This window comes from Chroicocephalus ridibundus, chromosome 7 (assembly GCF_963924245.1).
Source record: "Chroicocephalus ridibundus chromosome 7, bChrRid1.1, whole genome shotgun sequence".
Lineage (NCBI taxonomy): Eukaryota > Metazoa > Chordata > Aves > Charadriiformes > Laridae > Chroicocephalus > Chroicocephalus ridibundus.
Genome location: NC_086290.1, coordinates 21,022,329 through 21,036,632, shown reverse-complemented (window position 1 = coordinate 21,036,632; position 14,304 = coordinate 21,022,329). Strand labels below are relative to the sequence as shown.

Sequence of the window (14,304 nt, the reverse complement as noted above, 5' to 3'; positions counted from 1 at the left end):
AGGCGGTGGGACCTCTTCTCCTTCCTCCACTTCTCAAATCAGAACAATACAACAAAAGCTTGGCTTCACACTGCAGGATTACAATAGCAGATATAACCAGGAATTAGCAGTGGGCAGTAACTGTCTTCCAGTGTCTGATGATGACCCAGAAATTTAGGTACAATTGTATCAACGAGTTTTGCCAGTTCAGTAACATTTAGGCATCTAAGAAATTAATTGCAGAAATCTGACGCACTTTTTCATGCTTACTGAAATAAGTGAAGCATTTTGTTTATTAAAAAGGCAATTTTTAAACAAGTCTAAGATTCTTATCAAATCACATGGTAAGTCAAGAATCACATGTTCTCCTCTTACATGCATTATTGTGAGAATTAGAAAAACAGAAGGGAGAAAACTGTCTTCTCATCTAAATGTTATCCATGGCGATGAATGAGAACACTAACTCCTGTACCCAGTGGCTGTGCGTTACCAGAAGGCAGGAAGACTGGCAGTCCAGACTGCTACAGGAATGGGGGGCTACCCTATGGGGGCTGCTTAGGGTCCTTCGCTTTAGCCACAGATTTGTCAGTGAGTGAAAGGCCCTCCTGGATGTTACCTGTACAAAAGCAGATAACAATCTTCCTTCTTTGTAAATGTTTTGCAAGCGACTCCAAAAGTTCAACTCACCAAGTGTGAGACACAGACTTTCCACGCAAATGGCAGCATGGGGCCTACTTATCACGTGCAGCTGCATTCCACAAACAATCCCGCCGTTTGCATTTGGTCTAGGTTGCTTTTTTTTTTTTTCTTATTTCCATGTTGAACGAAACAATAAATGCTAATATATGATAAGTAAGATCAGGGCAAGTATTATCTAGTAAAATGAGGTTATGTTAGACCTGCTTCCTTTACAGTACCTTTGAGCTCTAAAATATTACTCTTACCAAGAACAGATTGAACAATGTGACACAATGTTACTTTACAGAAATTTGATATGAATACACAACTGAATGACAAGCCTTCATTCTGCTAAAAATGAGGCTTAGATTCCTAAATCATGTACTCTTAAGAAATCCTAATACGTTTTTCCTTTTACATAAATATTAAAGATTCGAATCAAAATGAATTTTAATATGAATTTATGTTACAGTTTGTTGACAGAACAGAACAGAACAGAACTTAGTGCATTGTTTTTGGCGATCGCCAGTGTTATGCTATGGAGGAATGATGCAAAGAATTCTATATGTTTGCACAGCTAGTAATTGCCAGACTTCTTTACAGATTTGTTATTGCTAGTGAGTCCTCGCCAAGCCTCCTCTGATCCCTAAAACCCGTTAAGAGTTAATGAAGTCACCGGGGGAAGGGGGGAGGGGGGAAGGGGAGAAAAGGAGAAAAAAAAAAAAAAAAAAAAATCACCAGAACCCTGAAAAGAAAGTCACACATACAGCATTATCATATAGACACTAAGCCTCATTCTCAAAAGTTTTTCTTCAACAATGACTGTATGATTAGGCCTTATGTTGCAAGATTTATTTATATACATAATTTAAAACCACTTGAAGTTATTATACTGCAACACAAACATAACACGCTTCTGAAGGTTTTCCCAAGATTTTACATATATATCCTACCTGTCCAGAGAAGGGCACAAATTAACCGTGAGCTATTCAGGTTGCCTCAATGTAAATTACTCAGTACTTGAAAATTCCCCACACCCCCCTTCTCTGATGCAGCCACTAAAGGAATATTGGTCTATTTACCTTTCTAAATCACACTTTTAATTGCACCCAGCAGTGGAACAACAGTAACACCAAGGATCATTTGGGAAGTGTTCCTGCAGCATTACCAATCTAACTTAATAGGCCATCTCAAGTCAGCAATACTGATTTTTTTGTTTTTTTCATTATAGTTCCACCTTACTGCAGGCTAAGCACACAAATAAGAGGAACACACTTCACATCACTTGAGTATAGCAAAAGAAAAATATTTCAGTATCGAAAGTGTTATTCTTTCTTAAATGAATATTATGCAAAAATTCTAATGAATTAATCTTCCCTTATGCACTAAAGATGAGGAAAGTTGGGCCAAGTGAGCCTTCATTAAGCAGCATGCATCTTCCTCTTCACTGTAGAAACTCATCAGATAATCAAAATCAGACACAACATAATATAAGGCTTAAGCTACTGAAAGAGAATCAACTTCCAACTGCCTTCTGTAATGTGTGATAAGGATAATCCAGATAAGGTAAAAAGAAATCATATACAAAGTTCATTTGTGTCAGGCTATAAACACATTCAACAAGGTAAAAAGGAAAAGGAGATCAGTGACTATGTGGTCACGGACCACATGTGCATGTCCACGTGATGCTGTACATAAGCAGCATACCACTACATTTAGACCCACAGTCATTCATGAAAAGACAGGTTTAAGGTCTGCATTCATATCACGGTTAACCCATAATCCAAACAGACCCTTCAGGATAAGAGTTAGCTACACTCCTGCTTTCTGATATTTCCTTCATCAGTACATGTAGCATTTAGAAATAACATTCTAATTACAAACACCTAAAGGATAATTTATACATGTTTTCCAGTATCCGAGCAAAGATTACAACAAATTATGAACACGTTATCCAAGAGAAGATGCTATCATCATTTTCTTGCTATTTATCAAGCATTTTAAATTACTTTGTGATGTTATTAAAATATTGTACTGATTACACACAGTTCTCTGAACACATTTACTACTTGAGATGTGTTGGCTCGCTCTTTGTGGCTGAATAAATCATATCCATTACTTCCAGCCTTTGGAAAACTTAAGTCACATCATGATGTGACAAATTAAAATACAAGCTTTGAAAATACCTCTTCAGATACCTTTGTGTTTTCTTTTCCAAAATATTAGGCAGCTTATACTTTTGCAAGCAAGTGAAGAAAGATGCAAATGTGCAATAATTCATTCATTTACAAACACAAGCAACAAGTTAGGAACACATTTCTTGTATAAATCTAATTACTTTGGAAGCTGCTGATGTATACTAATCCAATGGCTTTTAGCTCGAATTTTAAGCATTTTTAAACATAAGGTTGCAGCTGGAAATTGGATTTTTTTACTAATGTTGTTCCAAAATTGCTAATAAAATCTCTGCAGAGATGTAAAATATAAGATCATCTTTTGTACCATTAAATGGTACAAAATTAAAATTGGACCTGCATAACTGTATAGATATATGCACGTGAATAACTGCTACTGTACTACTGACCTTGTGATCTCAAAGAACGCCAGTTTCTCTCACGAGATTTTTAGACCTCTGAAATCATGTTTTCAGTCTGTAGACATTTCCTTAATCTGTCCTTAAAAAAACGAAATTCACGTCTCATTACTGTTAAAATGATACCAACAAACTTTTAGAATTTCTATCAAAGTATTGGCAACGCCTTATGCACACTCACAGAATAAACAGAAAATTCTGTTTGTTTGCAAGGAAACCAATTACCGTATTAGAGGAAAAAAGAGTCAGAACAGCATGTGAGTCACACGTATGAGTAAGCCACAGAAGTTATTTTACCAAAATATTTAATTATTGCAAACAATTATTGATTAACTTATCAAATAGAAATTTTTTTTTCATAGTGCTCAGAAGAGCAGACCTGACTTTTTAGTATAAACGATCATAAGACCTTTGAGCACACAGCCAGTATGCACATTTGGCTTCTAGTACACATGAGCTACTTCTGCTCTGACACAACAGGGAGCATGAAAACCTCCGTGTATTTCACTGCACAGAAAAAATTCAGTAACAGCAAGGACAATTAAACATTAATCCTGCTTACCAAGGCAGGTGACAGACTTGCCATCTGGTGAAGTCCTTAAAGCAAGGTTTGATATCTTTCTAAAAGACATTTTTGGATATAGTTTTTGAAAAAAACATTTGATCCATACTGCACACTCGGGGACGTGGCTGTAGAAAAGGGAGAATGGACTAGTGGCACAAGGCAGTGACAGTACTGGCTTTGCCATTACAGATGCCTGTTTGTGTCACTTTCCGTTCTGGCCCTAATACTTGTGATCCTGCTTTAAAATAACGTCAGGATCTTATCTTGATTAGTATTTCAGCTCAGCTTGCAGAGGATCGGAAAGGAATATCTATTTCAACATTTCTGAATGGAGAATCTCATTTCTACACCTCGACTGATCATTTTTCACCTTCTTCTGTGGCACTGAAGATTGAGCACAGCTGGAGACAGGCTCACGGGGAGAAGAGAGAGAGAGACTTCAAACGTGCCTGGAAGGTATTTTGTGCCCACAGCTAGTTCACAACAATGTGATTACGAAGAAGCTTTGGTACAGACTCCAGTTAGTCCTCTGGCAATTTTCATATCCTCCTTTTGCACAGGCCATCACTCTCTGGGCATACAATTCCTACACGCCGTCTTTGCCATAACCTTGAGCATCAGTGGTGCAACACTTGCTGTTGCACCATTCTCTATTTAAGTCATGCTTAAGATTTCTTAGGATCAAAATAATTTGGGAAAACAAAGGTTTTGATCATGATACAGGAAGTTTAGGTGATAACTGAAGTCTGCATCATAAAGATGATAGATCAATTCCCAAACGCATTTAGTATTGGCTGTTTTACACAAGTAATTAATATTTCTTGCCAATACTACTGCTGCTGTTCACATGTGTCACAGTGTAGGCAGCTGGACGCAACGCATACAACTCGAGCTTTCTGGAGAGGGAAGAAGGTAACAAAAAATGTTTTATTTTTTGAGGTAAGCAAACAAATGAGTTGGTAGCTAATCTAATAACACATGACTGAAGTGATGGAGCGTAGTGTGCCACACAGTACTGTGCAGGCTGTATGAACTTCAGAGCCATAAACAGGGCTACAAAAGATGCGTGGGCAGAGAAGAGAAACTAGGAAATACAGAGGAAATCGGGAGGTGGTTCAGCATCAGCTGCAGATGCATATGATCTTGTACATGTGAACAGTGAGGAAGGACTGTACATATGGGCAGTTATGGATCTGTATATCCCACCTCAGCCTCTAGAAGTCCCACCAAATGTCATGATAGACTCTGATGGCTATGAGAGAGGGTTCAGTAATTAGTAGGTGATCCATAAAGTAATGAGGGAAAATATATTTGGTCCCAAACAAGTCTACATTTTAGTTTTTCTCTGTCTTTAATTTCTGTGAAACTAAAGATTCCTTCACACTACAAAGTGTGAATAATAATTGAATAAATGAATCATGAATAATAAGAAGCGTGAATAAACAATTCAAAGTAGAAGAGGGTTTTTACCTAAATACCAACAAAGCCACCCAAATTAAAAAAAAAAAAAATGTAAATGCAAATCTTTTCTCTGAGAATCTATTTTAACTATATTTTCTGAAAATCCAGGCCTGGCTCATCTGCCAAAGTTCTAGACAAAATCACAACATTTAATTACTTCATTAGGCATTGCTTGTCCTGGTTGAGCCAAACATTTACCCTTCTGTGTTAAATCTCATTGTGAGAAATGTATCTTTAAAATGCCAACTGAAGCTTTATTTCCAATGTCACACATTGTCCTCTCCTCCAGCTGCTCTTTTCTCTAACAGTGTCTGCAGTATATTCTCATTTTTTGAGAAAATTCTCACTTCCTTCACGGCAACAAGCAGCTGAAATTACTAAATCCAGAAGCATTTTTGATGGTTACTCAATGTCCAATAGTTTGAGTAACTTTATTCACACAGTAGCCTACTGACTTGTAATGTTAGTCAAATAGGCTCAGTCTTGTTAATTTTTCTTTCTGCTGAAGCCATTATAGACCATCCGCTGCAGCTATATAAATAATACATTATTATTATGCACACTGTAATTAATCAAATTGTGTTACCTTCTTCCTAAGAACATACAATTAGATATGACAGCAAAGGTAACAGTTTGTGCTAATTTTAAATAGTAGTGTAACAATGAAATGGTATCTCTGCTCCAAGATTTCTGTGTCGATTCCACACTAATCATTCAAAACTAAGAATACTACTTGAGTAAAACAAGGTGTAAAAGATGAAAAACAGTAGTTTAAATCAATAGGTGTGCTTCATTATAAAAAAAAAATTAAAATAAATCACAGAAACTTTATCACTTTTTGGTAAAATGTAGGTCATGTACAGTTTCCATAGTAACCACTGCTGAACTGTAGCTCTACAGATGACCACTGCCTATGGCTCCCTTTTTTGCTAGCAGGTGATGTACAAATACAGCCATGCCTCAGTTAAAATAAGGAAGAGCTAAAGAAGCGCTTGGAATTGCCATTAGTTTACTGACAAACATAACTCAGGCTTTAACATTTTCAAAAGTATCCCCTAATATCCTTGCGTAGATAAACTACTCAGCTAACCAGTTGGAAACACACAAAACCTAATTTTCAGTACTAAAAATCTATCCTTGGTCTGCATCTCAAGCCTACGGTCTCCAAAATGGAGACAATCAACTTTACAAGAAGTTGCAAATAAGAAAAATATTTATATTTATACAGAGCAACCCAGTAACACAGAAGGTCAGAAAGCACTCACAGGTTAAGCTGCCTTTGACAAACACACAGCAAGTTCTCTGACAGCGTATTCAGTACATTCATTGCAAGTGGGAGTTAATGGGTTGGCGCAATATTATTTTGCACACAAGTACACAGTGAAACCCAGTCATGTAAGAAGGCTGGAGCGCAGCTAATAACAGTTAAAGCCTCACTTGGGAGGAAGTGGTGTAGTTTTCAGTCAGTCTGATGGTGAAAACCCCTTTCTCACCACTATGACTCTGGGGCATACATAGTTGGTGATGAATTCATTAAAATGCAAAAAGACTCTAATAGACTTTGATAGTGAACTGGGAAATAACAGGACAAGTCAATGTCCTTGACAACTGCTAAATGGTTTTTCCCCTTTAGAACAGAGTAATTTCACTACTATGTGAGTTCAGACTAAACCAGCTACTTATCTATTTAATTTTAGTTTTTTACAGGGATTATGAAAACTCTGAACTATAAGCTTCAAGGTCTGGATGCTACCCACACCTTAATGCTATTAGTGCTACAAATACATTGCAGTCGGGTAACATCAGTATTCACATACACAATCAAAACACCAACAAAAGTCTCTTCCAACCATAATGATTCTATGATTATATGATATTTAGTGAACAGAAGAATGATAATCAATAGTATTGAACAGCATCAATGAAGAATCGTGTCCCCTCACTTGCTTTACTCTTACAAGCTCAAAACAACTGGTAGATGAACACAAGACGCCACAGCAAGATTGCTGGGAAGCCAAACAGCCAAGCTGTCATGGAATGGAGAAAGTTCTGAGAAAGCTGTCTGGTTTCCATCAGAGCTTTAGCAAAAATCAAACAATTGGTGTCACTCTTTTCACTTCACCGAATTGACAAATTCCAAAGAAATAATAGAGTGCGTATGTTCTCCTAACTGGAGCTGAAAATGTCACTATGATATTTTGGGGAGGACTGATAGATACTTGGTGTCTTTATATTCCTGTAAGGATCAGGATCTTCAATACGCTTCATACTTGGCGCACACCAGTGGATTGCCATGAGCACCAGGACATCTCAGCAAATGGCAAGACTATAATACATGTGGGAGATGAAGCTGGTGTAGAGAGGAAGAAGAAAGCAAGAAGCCAGTATAGCCTCCAGAAGGCAGAATACTTTTCTTTTTCTCCTAATGTTTCAATCAAAGTTCTTTAATTTTTTGCTTACGGGTCAGTAATTTCCATGGATCCATTCCTCCCTACAGTTCTACATTTATTCTATATGCTTGCTGTCTTGTAAGACTATAAAGTATCTGAGGAAGTCTGTCTGTATTTTCTGCAGATACAGGACTTCATCTTACAGGTCCAAGTCCAGGCCCAATAGGGCCAAAAAGTCCTAGTACAATACAAATGGCCCAATAAAAATCAGAATAGAAAACTCTTGATCACTAAAGGCTGATAATACTGAAAACACAGATAAGAAGATACAGCTGCATCTTTCTTGTAAGCATTAGAACAGAGTTTCATCATGAAGCACCAAGAAGAGACAAAACTCTTAAGTTCATCTGCTTGTTAATTCTGCTTGTAAGTACAACTGCTAGTCTATTAAAAAAAACAACAAACAAACAAAACCAAACAAAAACCGCACAGAAGACTGTTCCCAGCACACCGCTAAAGACTTAAGATCTCTTACAGCAGGGTCACACAAACAACAGTTTTGTAAGCCGTTATCAACTGATAGGGAAAACCTCTTGAACAGGAGCAAGCCACTGGATGGAGAGAACCTCTAAAAGAAGATCTACTATGAGTAGAACCTGCGCCTTTATGTCACTGTCCTTCCAGCGTTAACTGCCCTCAGTCATGCCTACTGCTAAATCAATCGCTTGTGTGAGCAAAGAACAGCAGAGCAGCGTTCAGGAAGGAGAAAACACCACCCAATGGCTCATGTATTGAGGGTGGTACGTGCTTGAATTAATTATAAAGTTTACAGTAATGGACAATAAGACAATATAGTTTCTTAAAAGCACTAATTCTAACTAGGCTTTAAATTTCAAAACATCTTTAAAGACTGTAGTAAAAGCTATAAACCTGTATAAAATGCAGAATATGTACTAAATGCATGAAACAAAGCATGGCACTAGATAAGACAGGATATTGTAAGAGTCTTTCTGAAGCTTCACCTGCTTTGTAAGAGCACATAAAGCAAATTCAAAGAAAGCTGCTGAAGGGACATGGGACTTTCACGGAATAAAAGCTAGTGTTAGGATAGAGCAGTCTTGAGAAAGTAAGCATGAAGAAAATTTTTCAGACAGAAATGAACCTATTAGAAGTTATAACCTGGTAACAGAAAAATCCATTTTTCCCTCCTTTGTGATTTGATTCATCAATGATTTCTCTACAGAAGCTAATATAGTGGTATCAGGCCACCCACACCTTTCACTGGTATCCAAATGTTGTCATAAAGCTTCTTCATGTCTGAAGAGCAGGACAGCTACTTGTATTGCCCAAGACAGCTAAGGTTTTTACCCTTAGAAACACGTTTTAAAATTCTGGTATTATTTGCCAAAGACGATAGAGCAAATCTTCACTAAAATAAAGCCCATCTACATCCCAACCTTATGGTTTCTCTGGAAAAGGATGTTGGGAAAAACTAGTTCTAATCCAAGGTAGAATTTAGCTGAAAAGAACTTCTGAAAGGATTTTAAAGACTGCAGGCTTACATACATTCCTCTTAATCAAGAGAGACATAGTCATCATGATTTTGTGTTTCTAAAATTGCATGCACATGTCACAGGTGAGAAAAAAGAAACCTCACATTCTAGGTCTATAAATTAGACTGTAAAGTTATTAAAATTATTTTGCATATTGTAATAGCATCTAGAGACATCAAGTGCAATAAAAAGTCTAAAATAGTGGCTAAGACTCAATCTGGTATACTATTACAATTGTGAATCTAATTTTTATTCTGCATCACAAATCAAGGACAAAATGCAACCACCATGTTTAATTTTTAGAAAATCTCACAGACAAGAGCCAATCAGTAAATATCATTTTATACATTGTCTTAACATCATACTGAACTAGGGATCCCAGATTTGCCTGCAAAAGCTGGTTCCAGACACGCTGACAGTATGTACTGCTGAATATGGACCAGGATTTATACATATATTCTTAGTGCAAGGGGCTTTTCTCTAACTAATGAATGCAGAAACGATCCGGAAGTGTCATAGAATCCCAACCAACATTACCCAGTCATTGTCTAATGTGTTTTTGAAATATGTTCCGCACACATCAATGTAGTGAAAAAGGATGAGTCACTTTCACTGACTAAGACTTTGCAAACTGCTGGAGCATTAAATTCCTTTGATCTTGATAAGCTGGCTCATTCTCATTCTGCTCATTAGCCCTCCCTCTTTTCCCAGTTATGAGCCAGCCAGTCTGTAGCCCTTTCTGCAAACTGACATATTTACCAAGTAAAATCTGTTACCATTGCTTTCTTGCTCTTACTGAAAAACACCCTGTTGCTTGTCAAGCTCTTCTTGTCTCGGGGAACCTCCTTCTCTCTTTTCTTTCATATGTGACACAGCCAACAAGCCATCTTCCCACCCTGATCAGCTCTTTATTAGCTCCTCTCTGTATTTCCCCAGTAACCACTAATTGTTAACCTGTGCATTCTGACCCCCCTCTCTGTTCTCTTATAATCCAGTAAGTCATGTTCTTGTTCCTCTCTCCTTTTTTTTTTTTTGACTCCCACCTAATGAAGTTCTGTAATTAGTTCCCAAGTACCATTTTGCTGATGACTTGCAAAAATTGCCAAAGAATCTCAGAAAACAACCTGGTGTGCTCCTTTGAGCCATGTCTTCATAAGTACATTTCTTTAAGGGTTAACATGGGAATGTAAGTATCTACGTGATTTGAAAAATGTTTTAAATTGTAAGTATAAATTATCATTAATTTGCCAGAAAGTTATTTGGCAACTGTAATAGGGCTATTTGCTAATCTGTTCTATCTGAAAAATTAGCATATGTGGAGTCTGCCACAAACAGGTATCCACATTTAGGCAGCAATTCAATTACAATACTGATAAGCAAAAAATATCTTGATGTTTTCACTCTACTCCTTTGATGGAAAAATACTGTACAGTCCAAAAAAAAAAAAATAAAAATCTTTTACCACTTTATTCTTTACCAATCAAAAATCACAGTTGCCATAGAAACTGTAAAAACTGAAGTCAGTCATGACATAACAGGATAATGGAAAATGTCTGCTGGGTTAGGTTTTCATGCTGGAAATGCTTCAGTGAATTTAACTAAGGAGTCAAGCAGGTCCCCAAATCTAACAAAGAATCTTACAATAACAGGTATGATTATTGTTTTTAATAATCCTATCAGATTCTGTAAAGCAAGAGTATTTATTACTCCTGCTCTACACATTGGCTACATTAACAGCAGACAGACCCTTCCCAGAACATTCAGTACAAGTCTCTGCTTAAGGGGACTGAATTTCTTTGATTACATGTCTGAGCTACCCTGGAGGGACTTTTGGTCAGTGTTCTCAGTATTCCTGAGACCCCTTTTTTGGTATTTTAAACTGAGGCAAATCACTTTAAAAATCAATATTGCCATTAGTTTCTGTCTCTTACATATGCTGTTCAGAAAAAGAATTATAATCTGAAGGCCTGTGCCCCTACCCAAGGTGGTCCAGCTCCATGCCAAACATTATTGCAGGTTCTTTCCCTGTGACATGAAACTCAGTAAAATAAAACTCTACTCTTGACTAACAAAGGCTACAAGAGCCTTTCACTCTTCATCTCGCAGAGCCAAAGCACAGACCAACTCCACACACTGGAGTTCTTCCTGCCTTTCACTGGAACCACTTGACACTTCGTAATTACTAACTGACAGGACGGGCTTACTGCAACCATTTGCCCTTTAAGCAGAGGCCATCCTACTGAAAAGAAAATAATCGTAATACACAGGAACATTCTTGGGCTGGCCTCACTGCAGGTGAGCAAACTGAGTAGCTTAACCATGAATAATATGAAAAGCAGCAATGTGAATGTGGAAGTATTCAGATCTTAAAAAAAAATTAATCTCAGAAGCCTTGAATTGAGTTTAATAGAGAAATTTAAGCAACTTCCTTTTGTTTTCAGCTAGTTTCCTTAAGTTACATTTTTCACTTTGTTGCTTTAATGTATTCTTTCAAATAATTATGTACACATATTTTGAATATAGAGCAAACAGGTACTGGTGTTCCCTATGCTTTCCTAGAATATTTCTTAAATATAAAACTCAGCTTTAACATGATTGCACCTAGCAGTTTCCAGATCTGTTGAACGACTTCACTGACAGCCCCACCCCCCTGCTTTGCTTATGGACTATATTTAATGGCAGGGGTAAGCATAGTTGGTCTGTAACATGCTTCAGCAATCCACAGAAGGTTAACTGACATAAATTAAAGAAATTTTCCAGTTGCACCTGAGATAAAGTTTGGGCCAGCATGAATTCACCTGTTAACTTCCCTAACCATGAATTTAGAAAAAAAGTTCTGATCTAAAACAAAGTGAAATGCTGACTCCAGTAAAATGACTAGCAAACAATCAATGAGCAAGAGTAAACTTTCTTCAAGGAACAAAGAAACGAGCACAAATCATCTCTCCTTAACATGAATGGCATGAATTAATTTGTTTCCTGCATATATCGTGCAGGCATCTGAGTAGAAAACAAGTGCCTGATTCACACAAATCCCTAAACCTTAGGGGGAGAGAGACAGATTAATTTCTTCAGTTACCGTGATTGGGAACCTAGTCAACAACACGTGTACAACCCTGTAGCTTCTCACTCTTCCATTCTGCAGCATTCTGTTACATTTAAAATATCATTCAACATTTCTGTATGCCATTACCACATTTACTGCACTTGTACGTATATATGTATACAAACACATATAAATGCTTTTTCAAATTACATATATATACACACAGATATATAGTTATGATTTTTTCAAGCTCCAAATATATGTACACAGGTGTACATACACACAGAACTTCATTTATTGAAAAAGGCACATTCATTTCCATGGATGCCATTGAGGAAACAAAAGCAATATAATGCTTCTGTAACCATTTGACTGATTTGGATATGCCTAACATTTATTTTTGAATAAAACATACTACTACAGGGAAAGAAATATAAAGATTAATGTAAAATGTTGAGTATTAATTATTAACAACAATCTTAATCTACATGCAGCTTATAAAATACTGTTATAATATTACATTCCACTATCTCAAAGAATGACTGTGTACTGACAGGGATTACTGGAGCTCATGGCATAATAGAGGATTTTTTAGATTGCTGTTGTGTGTCTCAGCAGCCCTTTGGAGAAGCAACAAATCTGCACGTGTATTGATAAAGAAGAGTGAGAAGAATTTATATGAATCTTTTTAGATTTTCCTGAACAGCAGAGTAGCTGCAGGCACACGGTAGGAGCCCAGGCTTCAGGGAACGTGCGTACACAATAAACACATTACTGCATACAGTAGGCTGAGGAGGAGAGAATTTGACACTGATCTCAGACGAGGCCAGAGCAAACACATCTTACATATTCTAAAAGCCTGCTGTTATGTGTATAACATATGCTAGTAAGGACAGAGTTGTCTGCAACAGAAAGGCATGTTTTCACGTTTTGCCCCGTATTCAAACACTATGCAACCCAATCCTGCAACTTTCTCACACGAATAATCTTTATTTGCAAATATTCTCACGGATTTCCATTTTACATCTTAAAGATTTTGGACTCTTACTAAATTTTTTATTTGGGTTTTGCAGAAGTAGACAACAAATAGAAAACAACAACAACAGAGGACAGGAATCTGAAAACCACTACTACTGTAACTCATTCAAAAGAAATTAGTTCTGATAAAAAATATGCAATACTAGATCCTCAGAAAACCTTTAGTAAGTAGTAATCTGTGGCAGTAATCATGCCAATAAACCCATTCTCCTCAGAAACATATAAAAGCATACTGCCAGAAAACAATGGACGCAAGTAAAATTGGGAAAATAAAACTGTTATATAGGAATTGCCAAATTTTCTTTGAGGTAGCAAACAAGAATATACAAGTTTCTCAGCTAATTTACTTGAAATATTACATTTTCTTGCGCTACAGGTCTGATTCTTCACCACTCTATATAAACACCAATATAAAAAGAAGATGTGGCTTCTATTTTGACGCCGCTAACTTGTAGAAGGTTCCACTACGGAGAGCCAAGCTCCTTAAATTCAATCTTTGTTGTTTATTTCTGTTTTATGAAACCACTCAAACTTGTTTATTTACTTTGTGATTTATAAAGTCTGCTGTCACTGCAGTCAGGGATGTTTTGGGTCGGTTTTTTTTTTCCACAAAAATCTTACAAAGTACTTACCTAGACAGCTGCATTAGAAAATTACTGCCATTGCCTACAGAAGCATGAGCAAATAGAATGGCTTTGTCAAGAATGAAACAATGAAAGTGGAAAAAAAAAAGGAAAAAACCTCAAAACCAAAAAACACATAAAAATGGAAAACAAATGAAAGCTAAGCACAATAAATGTATCTGCAACATGTCCTGAGCCTATTCAGTAGACAAAAGCCCTGGCAGACTGCCAAGCAGAAGAAATTCCAGGCTGAAAATCCCATTGCTAAATTTGGAGAGTTCAAGAGCCAACAGCAAGAACCTCAAACACAATCCAAGCAGGGTAATGAGTTGGGGAGGGGACAGCTCACATCTACCTGTGTCTCAAATCATCACAGTC

At 36.9% G+C, this 14,304-nt stretch overlaps 1 protein-coding gene across 3 annotated transcripts in view; it reads right to left on the bottom strand.

Annotated features, from left to right (window-relative positions):
• CSRNP3 (cysteine and serine rich nuclear protein 3) overlaps positions 1 to 14,304 on the bottom strand; it is a 114,267-nt gene that overhangs the window by 65,566 nt on the left and 34,397 nt on the right. Inside the window, exon 1 of one of the 3 annotated variants that reach the window (XM_063341722.1) lies at positions 3,242 to 3,266. The exons of the other annotated variants lie outside the window; for them this stretch is intronic. The gene's annotated coding sequence lies outside the window, so the exon portion shown is untranslated. Of the gene's footprint in view, positions 1 to 3,241; positions 3,267 to 14,304 lie in introns of those variants that run through there. 3 annotated transcript variants of the gene reach the window in all.